The sequence below is a fragment of the Gymnoscopelus microlampas genome, assembly GCF_963454915.1.
Source record: "Gymnoscopelus microlampas genome assembly, chromosome: 8".
Lineage (NCBI taxonomy): Eukaryota > Metazoa > Chordata > Actinopteri > Myctophiformes > Myctophidae > Gymnoscopelus > Gymnoscopelus microlampas.
Genome location: NC_139945.1, coordinates 49,135,728 through 49,153,437, shown reverse-complemented (window position 1 = coordinate 49,153,437; position 17,710 = coordinate 49,135,728). Strand labels below are relative to the sequence as shown.

At 44.3% G+C, this 17,710-nt stretch overlaps 1 protein-coding gene across 2 annotated transcripts in view; it reads left to right on the top strand.

The window, feature by feature from the left end:
- Positions 1-17,710, top strand: part of bcas3 (BCAS3 microtubule associated cell migration factor) — a 346,365-nt gene that overhangs the window by 89,236 nt on the left and 239,419 nt on the right. The window lies entirely within an intron of this gene.

Genomic DNA, 17,710 nt, shown 5'->3' with positions numbered 1-17,710 from the left:
ACCAAATGTAAAATATATATACAGTCTACTCAGTAAAGACCCAGTAAAGACTGGGGGGAGTCAGTCACGTCTATAATGACTATTATATCTTCAAAAGTCGGAAATTATTTGGAGAAGGAAAACTACAAACTGAGACTGGAATTATTATTTTAGTGGGGGAGGGTCAATATATACAGAGAAATAGATTTAATGTATTTCACCATGAGGGTAACGCCTTTTTATTGAAAATCTGCCAGTGACCGCTCATTCTGAACACAAACATTCTAATCAAACAGTTCATTATAATCAAAAACATCAATCGTGATCCCGTCTAGGGTTTAGTTTTAATCACTTAACCCATTAAGACCTGGAACTGTGTCATTTTTAGATTTGAGCTAAAAAGAATTATATTACACTTTGGGCTATTCAAAAATAGCAGATATACAAGCTCATAGCGCGGCACCGAGTGCCGCGCTACGAGCTTGTAGATCTGCTATTTTTTTTTTTTTTTTTAAGCGAACATTTTGAACTCAAATCTTTGCTTCTGGGGGTCCCTGGAAAAAAATATTTTGATGGGGGTCCGCGGCCAAATTGATATCATTTTGGGGGTCCTTGACATGAAAAAGATTGAGTACCACTGATATAGAAACATTCGTTTTTCAGAAAACTGTTGGGATTTAGGAGACATGTAGAATCGGCTTCAGGTCTCAATGGGTTAAATTCTATATACTTTGTTGACCGGGGTCCCTCAAGGCTCTATACTAGACCCTGTACTATTTTCCTCTGCACCAAATCTCTTCGCCTAAAACAGTCAAATGTTAGGCCCAGAATAGGGATGATAGGGTTCAAGTAAAGCTGTGTGTGTGTGCATGCTCGTGCGTATCTTCGTTGAGAAATTCCCCTAACACGAAGCCGTCCCCCAGCCAATGACAACCCTGCTCACCCCGTCAGACCTTGTCCCCTGCGGTCTCTGACCTGTCTGCCACAGCCTTGGGCCCCTTGTTTGTCAAACACCATCTCTGGCTGCCGACACCGTCTCTGTGCATCCCCTCCGCACCTGGAGCCAACCGCTGGCACCACACATGTACACATTAACACCCACGCGTTCACACAAACACACGCGCGCGCACACACACACACACACACACACACACACACTCTTTGTCTTTCTCTGAACTTTATATGCATGCAAATACCTCAAGCCTGAAAACCTACCAGTACATAAATGTAGTTTACTCCATTATTAGCTTGGGTACAAATGACGCACGTACGCATGCATGCACGTGCATGCGTGCGCGCACGCACACACACACACACACACACACACACACACACACACACACACACACACACACACACACACACACACACACACACACACACACACACACACACACACACACACACACACACACACACACAGAGCTAAGCAAGTGCTTTAGTGTTTCTGCATATCTGGGTCAGAATGGGTGATACATGACGCCCTGATGCTGGTGTCAGGGTCAAGTCATAGTGCCCCCCCTTCTCTTTTTGCAAGGACCCCCAGACACATCTGTCTCTTCCCCACCTCTTCCCCCACCCCTCCGCCAATGACATGGCGCCCGGCTTCCCCAACCCCCCCCCCCCCCACACACACACACACACACACACACACAATCATTGAATACTGTACGTACACACACACATATCGTGATGCCAAAAAGTCACTCTTGCACCAGTAGCAGTGGGGTGCTGTGTGTGTGTGTGTGTGTGTGTGTGTGTTCGGTCAGCGAGTTTCGACCGATAACCCGGATGAAGACCAAGGGAAACATCAAAGTGGAAGAGACTTGGAAGGTGAAAGTGAGCGAGCGAAATAACGAGGCGCAATAGAGAGAAAGGAATGAGAGATGAGAGGGGGGAGAGTTAAAACAAGAGAGAGGGAGAGAGAAAGATAAGCTGGTAGCTGCAGACGGCGCTGAAAGCCAGGGGTCTGAGGGAGAGCGCTCGTAAATCACACTTTGGTTTCAAAGGAGGGCATTAGGGCCACCTGTCAACAATTAGTCCTCGCAGTGATACCTTACTCTGGATGTCTGTCTCTCTCTCTCTCTCTCTCTCTCTCTGTGTGTGTGTGTGTGTGTGTGTGTGTGTGTGTGTGTGTGTGTGTGTGTGTGTGTGTGTGTGTGTGTGTGTGCATCATTGCTATCGGACAGAAACATTGTATCTCCATATTACAAATGGTTGTGTTTTTTTTCAGACATGCTTTACAGTATAACTTCATCATACAGAGGTGTCACGCAAAAGTTGCGAATATTTTATTAATATTTGATAAATATTTAACCAATGAAAAGCTCTACAGACTAAATAACAACTAAATTGGATCCATTGGAAACGGGGGTTATTTTTTCCATATCCCGAACGGGTTTTGTACATACAAGGTTTCCGACGGCGACAACATGAAGAAAACAAAGGAGCTACAGGAGTGACACTCGGAGAGGCAGTCAAAATGAAAGATTGTAAAATGCTGTCCGAGGCAGGAGAAGAATTTCCCAAGGCTCAGCTCTCCCTGGGAAACTCCAAGGTTTTCATAACTCACTGACATTGTACAGCATACAATACAGTCCACAGGAAATTGTAGACAGGTTTCACACCCCTTTTATCAAGGTGTTAATCCATGCCATATGGACACTGGCTCGCCTTATGACAAACAACACGTAGGCTCCCATGGCGCGGGTCGTGGTGTGTACTTGTAGTATTATGCCCTCATTTGTATTGTGGCGTCTGGTGCTTTTTCCCCCTTTTCTGTGTTTCTCTTTTATTTTTTTCTTCTCCTTCTTTTTTTCTTTTGACAGATTGCGCGTCCCTTATTTTGAAAACAAGTCGGCATCGAGGCGTCTTGTTGTGTGTAATTTTAGAAAGTCTCCCTCCTCCGCCAATGATAAAGCGAGATCATTTGTCCTGCAATCCGGATGCCGACACATTTAGTCACAATTTGCTTTTGTTTTTTGCTTTCCGCCTGTTTTTGCGAGTGGGGCGTGAATTTTGGGCAAAGCAAAAGGGCGGTTTCTTTGGCCTGGTGCATTGGGAGCTGGGGTGAGGCAAGCCGGGGGCCCCCGAAGGGCCACCTAGCCACAACAGCTGCCCTGTGATTGTCACCGGGCAGGACAGCGTTGATTTTGGGGAAGGAACTGTGGAAAAATACACATCCTTCTCAAAGCTGCCAGCCCGGCCTCCGGCAAACACCTAAAAATAGAAGCTGCAATTGTCTCTCTCTCACTCACTCACTCTCTCTCTCTCTCTCTCTCTCTCTCTCTCTCTCTCTCTCTCTCTCTCTCTCTCTCTCTCTCTCTCTCTCTCTCTCCCTCTCTCTCTCCGTCTCTCGTCACTGGTTAAATGTGGAAGGGTTATTTGCGTCCCCCCGCACACATTTTCGTCCCTCTTTTCTTGAAAGCCTCGTCTCTGTGAGCGATGCATTGTCATTTGAGGTGATGACCCGGAGCGTTTGACCGCTCCACACACTGTAAAGGTTGGTTTCGTCTGCGGCTCAACACATCCAAGGCCAGATTAGAAAGCAGCGCTCTCCATGCGCACAGGCCAGAGGTTACTGAGGTTGGTCTGCCAGCCCCATGCGAGGGCAACTGGTGAATTATATGACTCCCATGTTTTTGAAATGTGATCCCTGTACGGTTACAGCGCTGTGTAGCGCGGGTGGCTTTTTTGTTTCTTCTTTCTTTTTGCGCGCTTCTAAAACAACCCCTCCTGATCACACATGATGTCGAAATGTATTCCTGTGTTTATTCTCGTCCCGGTTGAACCTAGAAGCCCCGAAGCGGCACACTGGATGGAAACCACTGACTGGGGGATCAGTTGCTTTTGTGGACGCGGGCCGGGGACAGCAGGTTCTCTGCTGTCACCGTGGGACCGTGAGAAGACGTTCCTAACACAGTGTGTTACTTTCCCTTTTTCTGCTGCCTTGTCATCAAAAAGAAACAATGCACAGAGAGAGGATGACGGACGAAAGAAATATTTAAAAAAGACGAACAACACAAGTTCAAAGTGTTTGTATTGTGGCCGTGCGCACTGTGCGTGCGAGTGTGTATGTGTGTGTGTGTGTGTGTGTGTGTGTGTGTGTGCGTATCTGTGTATATGTCGGTGTGAATACCTATCTATGTGCTTTCCTTTTTTTCTTGCCCGTGGGTGTCCTTTTGCATATAGGCCGGTGGGTCCTTTTGTTAAGTGTGTGTGTGTGTTTGTGTGCGTGCATGTGTATACACAACCCTGGTCACAGACTCCCAAACCATGAAACATCAACACGGGGGCTATTAGTCAGTGTAACAGATTTGTTTCTTCATGAAGCGAGAACCCCGGTGGTCTCAGTCCAGAGACATCTGGACCCTGGCGTACGTTCATAGAACGGCTTGGAGAGGGGGGGGGGGGGGGCTAAAAACAAGGTGTGACGGGAAACTGTTAATTCACTGTTGATAAAGGGACACTTCCTCCCTGCTATTAGAGGCCAACGCGTTGCTTATTTGGGTTTCAGCGGCCTTTTTTATCTTCGCTGCCTTCTCTCCCCCGACGCCCTCCCTCGTCAGTCATCATGCCGTGGGCGAAAAAAACTGCGCGGCGTCGCGGGCGCCGATTGCGAGGAAGCATTACCTCATCTCTGGTGGTCCATGACACACACACACACACACACACACACACACACGCACACACGCATGTGCTGGCCTCGCAGTGAACCCACTTTTTATCCACGTCGTCCATAAAGTTCTAAGTTCTCTGATTTCAAATCCCGTATATATGTTTCAGGTATTTATTTGGTTTTGTTCTCCGTTTATTGTCTTGTCTCGTCTCTGTTCTATCCGCTGCCCTCCATTTTGTCCAAACGTGCGCTTTTCATACCCCCTTTCCTGTGCATTACGTTTACAGTACAGGGTATTGTATGTAGACCAGTCTCAACAGATCAAGTCGTTTATCCTCTCAGAGACAGCGAAGTCCAGTGCACTGTAACATTGTACTCTAGGGCTTTTTCATGCACGGGAATGGCAGCTTTGTAGTAGCTGTTAATTTGATCTAGAAAGATTGACCCTGCATTCCATTATAGAAGGATTTCAGTCAATTTGCGATCTCCCACACGCCCAAGCAGACCTCTTGTGAGTGTTTGGAGTGTGTCATGGATGGTTCCTGTTGTTGTTGTGTGTGTTGTAGCAGACAGTTGGCAAGTGCTGACTGGTGGAGTGTACAGGCCAGGGGACCTACTGGGTGGGGCTTGATTCCTGCGACACAGCGGCAGATACGCTGTATGCTCCACTTCTCTGACCCCTGTACCCTCTGCCTGCCATGCACTGAAGGTTTATGCTATGTGAACGCTCATACATCTTAACACGCAGGTCACCACACAGCTCGTACTTTCTCCAAGACTTGGCCTGCATTGCTTCTTTTTTATTGTTATTTTCTCCAGTGAAGAACGGTGAAGCTGCTGTTTTAGTACCGTAAAAAAACTTTGATCCACGTTGTGCATGTTATACTGAATACACTTTAAACACTGTACATTTGTGCTGGTACATTGTGCAATGCGTGCGGTTACATTTCACGTGTGTCAGTTAACTGTATATTGCACCTGCATACAGTTACAGCGTCTTCCGATGAATACGCATTATTCTCGTTTTAGATTTATGGGGGGAAAAACCCATTTGCTGTGATTAGTTGTGGAAGTGGCAGTACCAGATATGTCCTCCATGTGGCACTATGTAGTCAGAGTTCCCAGCAGGTAGGGTGAGAGGAGGAGCGAGCAGAGCAGAGCAGAGCAGAACTCCATTCTACTGCCAGCCAGCCTTCCTGCCTGCCTGCTAGCCAGCCGGCTATAGCAGGCCGACCGGCCGGCTATAGCCAGGCCCTGTTCCACTGCTCAGATAGAGAGAGTGAGGAAAAGGCTTGTAAAGCTTGACTTGTGCTGTGAGGGTTTTGTATTGATACAAATCTAGCATAACAGAGAGGAGAGGAGGGCTGAGGAATCTCTCCAGATTCTTTTTTTTATGAATGGTCACTTCCTCGAGCTAAAATAACTTCCAGCCTTCCTTTGGATTTTTTTTCTCCTTTCTTTCTTTTCTTGTTTTCTTTTTTTCAGGCCTACTGAACTCTCCTTTTATCTCAGCCTTACATTTTTGACATTTTCAGACGTGTGGATATATCATTTTTTTTATGAGAGGGAGATTATCAGCTTGACAAATGTCCTATATTTTCTATATAATTTGGTTTTTAATTTGGCTTTAATTAAATTTGTATTTATAAGTTCATATATTGACCTAAATTGACCAACTTTGTTTGGTATAGGCAGACATTTGTTTTCCATTTAAGAGCAACATCAATTCCTAGTATTTATAATGTTTTGCCACTTATCTTAATGCCACAATATAAAGCCACATGTTCACTTTTAAAATTACACAGGATTTAATGTATGACTTTAAAATATGACAAAGAATACCAGCCATATGTTTCCATAGTGTCTAACCTGCTGCACAGATCACTGCCGCAAATGCATTATGACATGGTAAAACGCTTTTTAAGAGAAGCAAATGTTCCTTTAACCCATTAAGACCTGGAACTGTGTCATTTTTAGATTTGAGCTAAAAAGCATTATTTTACACTTTGGGCTATTCAAAAATAGCAGATATACAAGCTCATAGCGCGGCACCGAGTGCCGCGCTATGAGCTTGTAGATCTGCTATTTTTGAAAATTTGTGAAAATGTGTGCAAATCTTTGAATAGATACATTTTTAAAGCGAACATTTTTAACTCAAATCTTTGCTTCTGGGGGGTCCCTGGAACAAAATATTTTGATGGGGGTCCGCCGCCAAATACATATAATTTTGGGGGTCCTTGACATGAAAAAGATTGAGCACCACTGATATAGAAACATACGTTCTTCAGAAAACTGTTGAGATTTAGGAGACATGTAGAATCGGCTTCAGGTCTCAATGGGTTAAAAAACTCTCCCCCCCCCCCCTCTCTCTCTCTCTCTCCCACGCGCTTAGACCTTCTACACACAGTGCAGCGGATTATGTTTTGTGCATTTTTGTCGTTGTACATTTCATGTAAGAGTTGTGTCATCCGAGGTGATCTTTGGTAACTTTGCTTTCGTAGCAGACTGAGGCATCTCTGCTCTCTCCCTTCCCTTCCATTCCCTTCCCCTGCGGTCTTCCCCACCTTGGCTAGAGTCAATAAACGGAGAGAGCTCAGCGAAAACCACACAGCAATCGAACAAGCTGTTTACCCTGAAAATTAGCCTTCCCCTGTACTTTTAGGGTTTTTAAAGCGACCAAAAATATACAGTGCCAAGGAATATGTATCTTGGCCAATGTTGGACTCTGAGACCTCTCTCTCTGCTCTCTCTCTCTTCCTCCGTTTTTTGTGTGTGTGTGTGTGTGTATGTGTGTGTTTTTTTACGACCCCTAATAACTCAATCTGCACGACCGCTAAAACCTCTTATCACTGGGAGCTCAGCGCGGCACTCGTCATTATTCCATTTGGAAAATGGTAAGGTGGATCCAAAGGCAGGAACGTTGGCTTACCATTTTACACTCAGGACATCACTTGTGGCTTTCAGCCTGCTGGCTTCCATGTGATCTAAAAATGAGCATGTGAGACCCAATCAAAACATCTACTGTTGTCCACGCCGTAGTTTTTTTAACTGCTGTGTATCGCTCTCGTTCTATTTTTTATTGTTTTTGTTTAGTTATGTCTTGGGAGGAGCTAAGTATCGGTTAGGTCCGTGCCGTGTGTGTGTGTGTTTGTGTTTTGTTCTATAATGGTGTTAGCAGCCGTGGGCGTCTGTCTGCTCAGCTTAAAGTACTGATCTGAGAACAGTGTGAATAACGGAAGAGCTGTGTTCGCTTCCCATGGCAAGGACGCGAAGTAAAGCTACTTCTCATGACCCATAGCTCTGCTCGCTCGTCGATACACACAGTCACACACACACACACACACACACACACACACACACACACACACACACACACACACACACACACACACACACACACACACACACACACACACACTCTAAATATTAAAACAAATTTAGTTTAATATTATACTATTTTTGATGTGTTTCTGTGCTATATACAGCATATATACTATATCTATCTTTACTATCTATTCTGTACAGTACATATATACAGTATATACACGGTATAATGTGTGTATAGTTAAAGTATTTTAAATCTTGTATTGCATTTTCTATTATCCACTTAGGCAGAAGACAAGGACAGATAGAAGCAATCTAATATTTAAGACGTAACACTGTACAACTCAACTCAAGAAAATAGAAATAAATAAAAAACATTACACATCATTTGGGACCTTAGCATCTTACATGCTTCACATAAAGGCTCTAGACTCGAGACATTGGCAGATACATTCATATTTACTTATTCAAAAATAGCTCTCTACATTTTGGTGAAATTAGCTTTTCTTAGAGTGTACTAGACAAGTCAGGAGATCCAATGGAATATACTCCATTATTATCTTATGCCAACCAGAGATCGTGGGAGCCTCACAGGAAATCCATTGAAGTATATTGTATGTTTTTCCTTGCACAGAATGTCATAACATTAACCACATGAACCCTAGCGTTCCTATTCTGGAAATGTCATAATAGGTGAAAATAGACATCGGTCAAAAACAGATACACATTTGACAAAAAATAGGCAAGCATTTGGCGGAAATTGCAGATCTACAAGCTTTGACACGTTCTAAGCGTGTAGATCTGCTATTTTCACTCTTGACCTACAGCTACGTATAGAGTTTACATGGTGAACAGTTTTCTATGATGTAGATTAGTAATGTGCACACTAGGTCAAACTCAGTTCCTAACATGGTCTGCATTTGTTATAGGACAGTTTCCCAGTATTTTTGTAATTTGGGGCAGGACCAAAGGCAATGTGTAAGGCTGCCAGTGTTTGTGTTGCATTTAATGTGCAATGAGGAGGTGGGAGGCTTAGATGTGGAGAGGCAATCAGAAGATAATGATACATGAGTTTTATTCATATATTTGTTTTTAAATTAAACCGTTTGTAGACTTTGTACAGCTGCCTTTTGGTATTTTAAATCTTACAGTAAAACATCAATATCAACCAAGTAGCCACTAGCATTAAGCTATAAATATCAAACCACACTGTTCATTGAAATCTTTTTACAGTATTATTCAAGCTATGCTGCTGAAATAATTTCAAAGACCATAGTGCTGGATTACTTTAGATTATAAAATGGACACAAACTAATTCAAATGTTTCAATGCATCCGACTGTGAGTGGTTTTGACACACTGTTTATTTACATCGAGCCACCGTTTGTCGCTATTTCTGCCAATTAATCGTGAGATGAAAGCACGCCCTTAAATGTAACCGCTGTTAATGAAGAACAATTAACGTCGTCAATCAAAACACAAGGTTGCCACCGTTACTTTTCAGGATCCAAATGCAAAAGTTGCAGATCTACAAGCTCAGAACATTTCGAGCTTGCAGATCTGCGACTTTTGATGCTTTCGTTTCGTGTGACGCTAAAGTATGGTCAATAGGGGCGTCTGTCATTTTAGATGTTAACCATTATCTTATACTTTGGCTTTTCAAAAATAGCAGATCTACAAGCTCATAGTGCGGCGTACTATGAGCTTGCTTTTTTTCTTTTTATTATGAGAATTTGTGCAAATCTTTGAATATTTTTTAACATTTGTAACTCAAATCTTTGCTTCTGGGGATTTTACAAATGTCTTCTAAATCCTAACTGTTTAAAAAAAAAACTTATGTTGCTATAATCAGCGGTTCTCAAACTTTTTCATGTCAAGGGCCGCCAAAATGATATGTATTTGGCCGCGGACCACCATCTCAAAATATGTTGTTCCAGGGACCCCCAGAAGCAAAGATTTGAGTTAAAAATGTTCCCTTTAGAAAATATATGTGCATATATATATGTTGCAAAAATGTTCACGATTTTTCAAAAATAGCAGATCTACAAGCTCATAGCGCGGCACTCGGTGCAGCGCTATGAGCTTGTAGATCTGCTATTTTTGAAATAGGGGGGTTAATTTACAACAAAACAAAACAAACACAAAACGTTGAAATATGGAGATGAGAGGTTACTTTCTGCCCGACAGCAACGATATCAAAGCTGTGAGTTGTTTGATTAATTGAAGCAGTGTGAGAACATGTGGTTTGAGCAGCGGTTGACACAGTTTTCTGGTCGTCTTCTAAACAAGCCCTTACTCGTTAAAGTGGAGGCCGTGAGGCAACACTGACTCAGAATCAGTAATCAGTAATCAGTAATCACACATCGCCACCATGGACAACTTACAGTACATGTACAGTTACAGTACAGACCTTTTATGGTGGTTTTCAGAGGGATGTTATTTTGCCTGCAACAAGAGAGATGCAGTAGTTTATAATGTCGTTTTCCATGGAAGGGGGTTAGTTTTGTCTTTTTACTGCTTGTAGTTTATTTGTCGCTCTGTTTTACTTTAAATGTTTCTGTCTGTTCTATGTAAATATGCCCTAGGCATGTATTGTATTGTCTCCTCTCTTTCTCTCTCTCTCTTTCCGTGTCTTTGTCATTTAATCTTTTTTCTATCTGGCGTTCGTCACGGATGTACCCACTGCTCGCTCGCACTCTCTCTCTCACACACACCCCCTCTCTCACACCCATTGCTCTCTCCCTCTCTCTCTCCCTCCCCCCTCTCTCTCTCTCTCTGTGTCTCTGTCTCTCTGTCTTTCTCTATCACACACATTTTGATAGTGCTGATAAAATATCAATGTTTTCAGTGATACCAATATCAGCATAGTTGATCATTTACGTGTTGTGCATTCATTTAAAAAACATTGTGTGTGTATTAAACTGAAGCTCTACAGGAGAACATAGAAAGATAGGTGATCATGTAGAATTGTAAGGGGAAAAAATAGAGCTTATGGCAAAAAGAATGTTTAAAATACATGTCGTTTACAGAAATATTTTAAGTAAAATGTATTTATTAAAAAGGTGGCTGTGCAGTAGAAGAATGCAGTATTCCAGACACCAATTCTAGACGCAAACAGTAACAAGTGGTGTGTGTGTGTGTGTGTGTGTGTGTGTGTGTGTGTGTGTGTGTGTGTGTGTGTGTGTGTGTGTGTGTGTGTGTGTGTGTGTGTGTGTGTGTGTGTGTGTGTGTGTGTGTGTGTGTGTGTGTGTAAATATGTACATATGTATATGTGTGTGTGTGTATTCATTCATATACACGTATATGGACATAGAATAGGAATTGAATGCTACAATATGTAAATGTACTCTTTCTGCAAATCATCCATCTGTAGTAGTATGTTTAATACAAGACAGTGCTCTGAATGTGGTAAATATTTCAAATGAAAATTTCGGACCTTTTTGCTAGCTGTACCAACATTTCTGCTGTACTGTAGACAGCATGGGCGAAGTCCACTGTCACTGATGTTTAACATCAGCTTCTCAAGAGTAATGGGTTTCGTTTTATCATAACATTTGACTATTATTCCTACATGACAACGCAGTCATTTTCTACATGTTTTATGAGTATTAGTTTGTACCAATGTAACATTACAGCGCGCATGTCCTGTGTGCGCACATTAACCTTCAACCCACAGACAACGTGAAGAAAATGAGTCGCCCTTTGACTTCTCTCTCTCTCTCCCTTATTCACTCCCTCTTTCTCCATTTTCCTTTTCTGTGTGGCTCTGTTCTAAATCTGTGTGTGTGTGTGTGTGTGTGTGTGTGTGTGTGTGTGTGTGTGTGTGTGTGTGTGTGTGTGTGTGTGTGTGTGTGTGTGTGTGTGTGTGTGTGTGTGTGTGTGTGTGTGTGTGTGTGTGTGTGTGTGTGTGTGTGTGTGTGTGTGCGTGCGTGCGTGCGTGCGTGCGTGCGCGTGCGTGCGTGAAAAACGCTGTGCTTCTCCAGCCAGTCATCAGACAAAATCATTGCTCTCTGCCATGCCGTTGGAGCTCCTTGGCCCAAATCAGAGTAGGGACACACACACACACACTGATAGAAATACACACACATATGGTTTGTGTATAGGTGTCATCTGATCCAGTGGTACTGTCTGATCTTCCTTCGTCCAACCCGGAGACTCTCTGCTGTCTGATGAAGCCTTGTAAATACTGACATGCTGTAAACTCCCAGATCTGATTTCAGAGCTCTGCGTGTGTGTTTTGTGTGTCCATGTGCCTCTGCGTTTGTGTGTACAAGTAGTTTGTTGTGATGTTTGAGTATGTCTTTCCATAATTCCAGTTGTGTGCGCGCGTGTTGTTACCTCTTGGTAGCAGAGTTATTTCACATCTTGTCTTGCAGATTCCACTGTGAACAAACTCTCTAGTGTGTGACACATGTGGAAATGTTACTTTGAATTGTTAAATTGCAAACTTGAACCCTATATAGCGTCCAGATTCTGGGCATGTCATGATAGAAGAACCATCTGCAAAAATAGATGAACTTTCCTCAAAGATAGATGAACATTTGGCCATAATAGAGAGATATAAGCTCACAGCGCGTCACGCTGTGACACATTGTGAGCATTTTGAGCAACACATTTAGATAGGTATTTATGCTATTTGGGTTACTGTACAACAAAGTAGATAATGTTTAAGTGCTTAAAGAAATAATAATGAAGTTATCCACTCAAGACTCAGGTGTAGGGAATTCTTAAGGGGAGGCTGTTTATTTATTTTTGAACTCCCTAACATGAGAAATGACAATAAAAAACAAGGTTTCCAGATATTGCTGTTGATAGAACGTCCTGTTAGCTTGTGGTTTGGGACTGGGGGACTGACTGGGCAGGAAGCCATATTCACACAGGCCAGTTTGACCCAGACTCCATAAGACTGAGTGAAAATAGCAAAGGAGAGAGACCGAAAAAGAATAAGACATGGGGGAAAAGTGGGCGACGGAGGCGGGGAGAGGCGTAGCTTCTACCTCCTCTCCTGTTCCCCTTCCCATCCTCTCGTCCGCGACATTACCTGGATAGAGTGAAGCAAAGAATGGAGAAGTTGATGCGTTTTCCACCATGTCCTCCGATTCCTTTGCCGAACAGTAAATCTTGTGAAGTTTATTTTCTTTGCAGCATCTGTGTTTTATAAAGTCTCCTTTAATTTGTTTTCTCTTCGTCCGCTGGGGGATCCCCCCTTTTTTCTTTCTGTGTCCGGCCCTTTTTTAGCCCTCCTCTCCCTTCATCTCCCTCACTCTCTCTTTCCTCTCTCTCTCTTGCTCCCTCTCTTTCTCTCTCTCTCTCTCTCTCTCTCTCTCTCTCTCTCCCTCTCCCTCCTCTGGAAGTGAGTGTTTTAATAATGATACTTTGGGGACTTACTGATCTCGCAGCAGCTTGACAGGACGGTGGTTTCTCCTCCCTCACAGTGGAGTGGTTATTCTCTCTCTCTCTTTCTCTCTCTCTCTCTCTCTCTCTCTCTCTCTCTCTCTCTCTCTCTCTCTCTCTCTTCTCCTCCCCGTCCCTCCCTCATTCTTCTCCCTCACAGTCTAACATGTCTGGGAAACTTGGATAAGAAAGAAGGGCTTGAATGGACAAAACCATATATATCAAAGTATTCCCCTGCTGGGACAACCTTGCGTTTCTTCTTCCTCTCCCCCCTACGGTACTCCTCTTTTTTTCTCTCTCTCTCTCTCTCTCTCTCTCTCTCTCTCTCTCTCTCTCTCTCTCAGCTACACTGTCATACCCCATCTCAAGGTCTCCCCCAATTTTTGGAACATGAACAGTCAACATTTCACCTTCCTCATGCACACACACACACGCGCACGCACGCGAGCGCACACACACACACACACACACACACACACACACTCTGAAATGTCTCTGCTCCGGTGCTCCATTCAAATAAGACACCACCATGCGTCTGAGTGATTGTCCGTTCTCACGTCTGCGTCTCGGTCCAGGCGGCTTGCTTGAATCACATGCAAACGAGGGCTTAAATGAGAGGAGAGAAACACGAGACACCGTGACACAGGACAGACGGACGGCCCGAGGAAAGGCAAGGAGAGCGAGAAGAGAAGAGGATGCAAATGCCGTTGAGGCAGCGAGAAGTTGGACGGGCGGAGGGACGGACGGACGGATGGATGACTGGACTGGAGCGGGGGGGGTCAGGTGACGGTGTGACCTCTGGGTGGGACGTGGCGTTTCTCTGGAGGACGGAGACGGGGAGCGGTGGATTTGCATTGATGGATCTTCTTTCCATGAGGCTGTCATGTATCAGTGCTCAGACGCATCACGCCCCAGTCATTAATCAAATCACTGCTCAGCACACCAGACCTATCTGTCTGCCAGACGCTCATCCTGTCTTTTCACCCCCCCCCCTCCCCCCCTTTTCTCTCTCCCCCCCACTCTCTCGCTCTCCCTCTTTCTCGCTCGCTCTCTCGCTCTCTCTCTCATTCTCTCTCGCTCTCTGTTACCCCCTCAGATTGGAGCTTTTCTTTCTTTACTCTCTTACTAGCCTTCTTTTTCTTTGGATATATCTTCTGCGTACCCCCCCCAATCTCTCTACCTCCCTCCGTATGTCTGTCTGTCTGTCTGTCTGTCTGTCTGCCTGTCTGCGTGTCTGACAGACACCAGGATGTCCTGTACATATCACCTTCTGTCGGTGCGTGTCCTCTGACACTTTCCCTGCGTGCTGTCGGGTGCTGGGGGGGGGGGGGGGGGCATGCGGTCTCGGAGTGACAGCGAGGTTTGACGCACCAGTCAACAGCCGTCCGAGGCGTCGCCACCCTGTCCCATGTTACAACCACACCTGTTCAGCAAACATCAACCCCTTTGGGTTTGGGTGGGGTGGGGTGGGGGTGGTCTGGGTCATCAGAGCGAGGCGCTGGGGGCCCCCTAGGTAAGCGGTCCAAAAGTGAAGTGTCTGTTTTTGACGAGGATGCTAAATTCCTTATGATTTTAACCCCCCCCCCCCCCCCCCATTCCTCTTCCTCCTCGTCCTCCTGGTTGCTGAAGCACCATTATGGCTTTTCAGGCTGCTTCCTGTACACGTTAAGTTTTTCTCTCTCTCTCTCTCTCTCTCTCCGTCGCGCCCCTGCACACAAAAGGTGCCTACGCTTGGGGGGGCTTAGTGTTTTTGAAATGTGAAGGACCCTCGAGTGCTCCCTGGTCGGGGTTAGGGTGAGAGAGAGAGAGAGAGAGAGAGAGAGAGAGAGAGAGAGAGAGATGGGGCGGCCTGTGTTATGTCCGCATTGTATCCCCGATTCCCCTGCGGCATAGGGGTGGACTTCTAAGCGGCGGCTCATTCTTTTTTGTTCTTTTGCGGAGCACAAAGCGTGGGTTTGGCAGGACTAATGAAACTCAGAGCTGAGGGTTAATGATCTAAAAGACTGGACGACAAAGCACTCAGTCCAACCTCTCTGAGAGAGCGCTCTCAAAAAAAAACCTTGCACTCACGTCTTGTACCAAATAATCACAAGGCTGTTTCCCCTCCTCTCTTCCTCAATGTAACCTTTTTACATCCGTCCTTTTTTCCTTTTGTCCCCAAATTGTTTTCCTTCTTCTCTTTCATTCTTTTTGTGTGTCACACGGCCATCGCTCGTCTATAATGGACCAACGTGGCAAGGGCAAACATTCAGAGAAGGCTAGGCATGTTCCCTCTGAGGCACAGTTTGATTCAACAGGCTTTTTGTTTGAGGATTATGAAAGCAGTTGTTTTATAATCCCTCTATATAAACCACATCGTATATTCAAAACGTTGTGGATGATATGCACTGTAGGGGACTGAGCTGGTTTTCAGTTCAGTTGATGGCGATAATATTAAGTAAATAAACAACTGTTTGGCAATAGGTTAATCAAAGTTTTTTTTCATTTTTTATTAAGATTTATTTTTTGGCTTTTTATGCCTTTATTGATAGAACAGTAGGCTGACAGGAAATGGGGAGAGAGAGATGGGGAGTGACACGCAGCGAAGGCCTTGGGGATCTGGACTCAAACCCCTGACACACTGTCAGACTACACTGAGCCTAGGTGCCCGGACCGCTATGCCAGCGTTCCGGGCCAGGTTAATCAAAGTTTTAACTCTGAGCTCATCTACCCCTCCCAGCACATGTAGCTATACCCTCTACTGTATGTCACGGATGTCCATATGAAATCCATTGAGTAACATATAAAAGACCTGACATTGTTTATGGGAGCAGGATGCTATCGTGCAGTCTAGTCTCATGCATCATGAAGCAGTCCCCCGTTAAGTACAGTAAAAGAATGTGTCGGAGCCGTCCTGCCAAGTTCTGATGTTCACAAATAGAAAAAACATGCCTTGTTCCTTTGCCCTTGTTGCATATCCAATGTACAGTGTACACAATCATATGCACCGTTACTCCCCAGCAGACGTGAATTCTGCAACCAAAATGCAAACAGTGATGAAATCGGTTGCACCTCCTGTAAAACGTCTAACACTAAGCCTGTAGTGACGCTATCTCTCCCTCTCTCACCCCTCTTTCTCTCTCTTTCTCTCTCTCATTTTCTCTCCCCTCTCTCTCTCTTCTCTCTCTCCCTCGATCTCTCTCCCTCTCTCTCTACCTCTACCCCCCCCCCCCTCCCCCCTCTCTCTCTCTGATGTTGCTGGCTGAGACCATTAGGCCTGCTGGAGCCCTTTGACATGGTCTGATTATGTTTGGCTGCAGCCCCACGGGAGATGTTAGATGAGATGTGTTTCCTTGGATCAGCCATGGTGTGTGTGTGTGTGTGTGTGTGTGTGTGTGTGTGTGTGTGTGTGTGTGTTTTGAGCCAGGGCCTGTTGATTGGCCTTGATTAAGAGACTGCCGGGCACTAGAAGCAGGTCTTTGTAATACAGCATCTTGAGCTGGTTACGTCCAATCAGTTCCACAGAAGGCCTTGGACCCAGGTGTGTGTATGTGTTTGTCAGAGTGTATATGCCTGTACACCTCCGTGTTTGTGTGTGTGTGTGTGAGCTCATGTTCAGTATGATGCATGCATTGCCCAGTAGCATGCCGCATGCCATTCCAAATCTACGCAAGGAGCACATCTCGATGCGTCTAACACAAGATTAATCTGCCTTGATACACTCTGAGATCCTGAGTGTTCAAACGGAATTTGGTTCCATTTTGTACACTCTCAGGGTTAAATTAACACTCAGGATTTGACTGTGTAGGTTAAGATTAGGGCAGCAGCTAACAATTTATTTAAGAATTGAATACTGTGTTGATTATTTTTGCAATGATTCAGTTAACTTATGCGATTACTTATAAGTATGGTTAAAATATGGCAATAAAATATAAAATGATGGCACGTGTTCATCACGTGTTATCTGAATCCAGACAGATCTAGAAGTTGCTTAATATGTTTATCCAGCTGTAAAACAATATTTTGTTCAATTATTTGGTTGAAACAAAAAGGATTTTGTTAAAAAGGTTAACACTATAAGGGCATTTTATTGGGTGTTTTCATCACTTATTTCACTTGTTTATCCTGTATCCTGTATGGGGTCTCTCTCCTGATTGGATGAAATGATCAGGTATCCTGACCTGAAAATGTATTTTCGGTTCACTAAAGAGATGGTGAGACTCCTGTCCTGTTAGTTAGGGATATCAGAATATAGAACTATTTAACACTGTTTTAACGCAACAAATATCACAGCACCTTTTAACACTTAAAACATATGGTTAAATAAGGCAATAAGATATAAAATAATGTTATCTGAACCCAGACAGACAGTGACGTTGCTTAATATGTTTACACAGCATAAAAAACACGTACATTT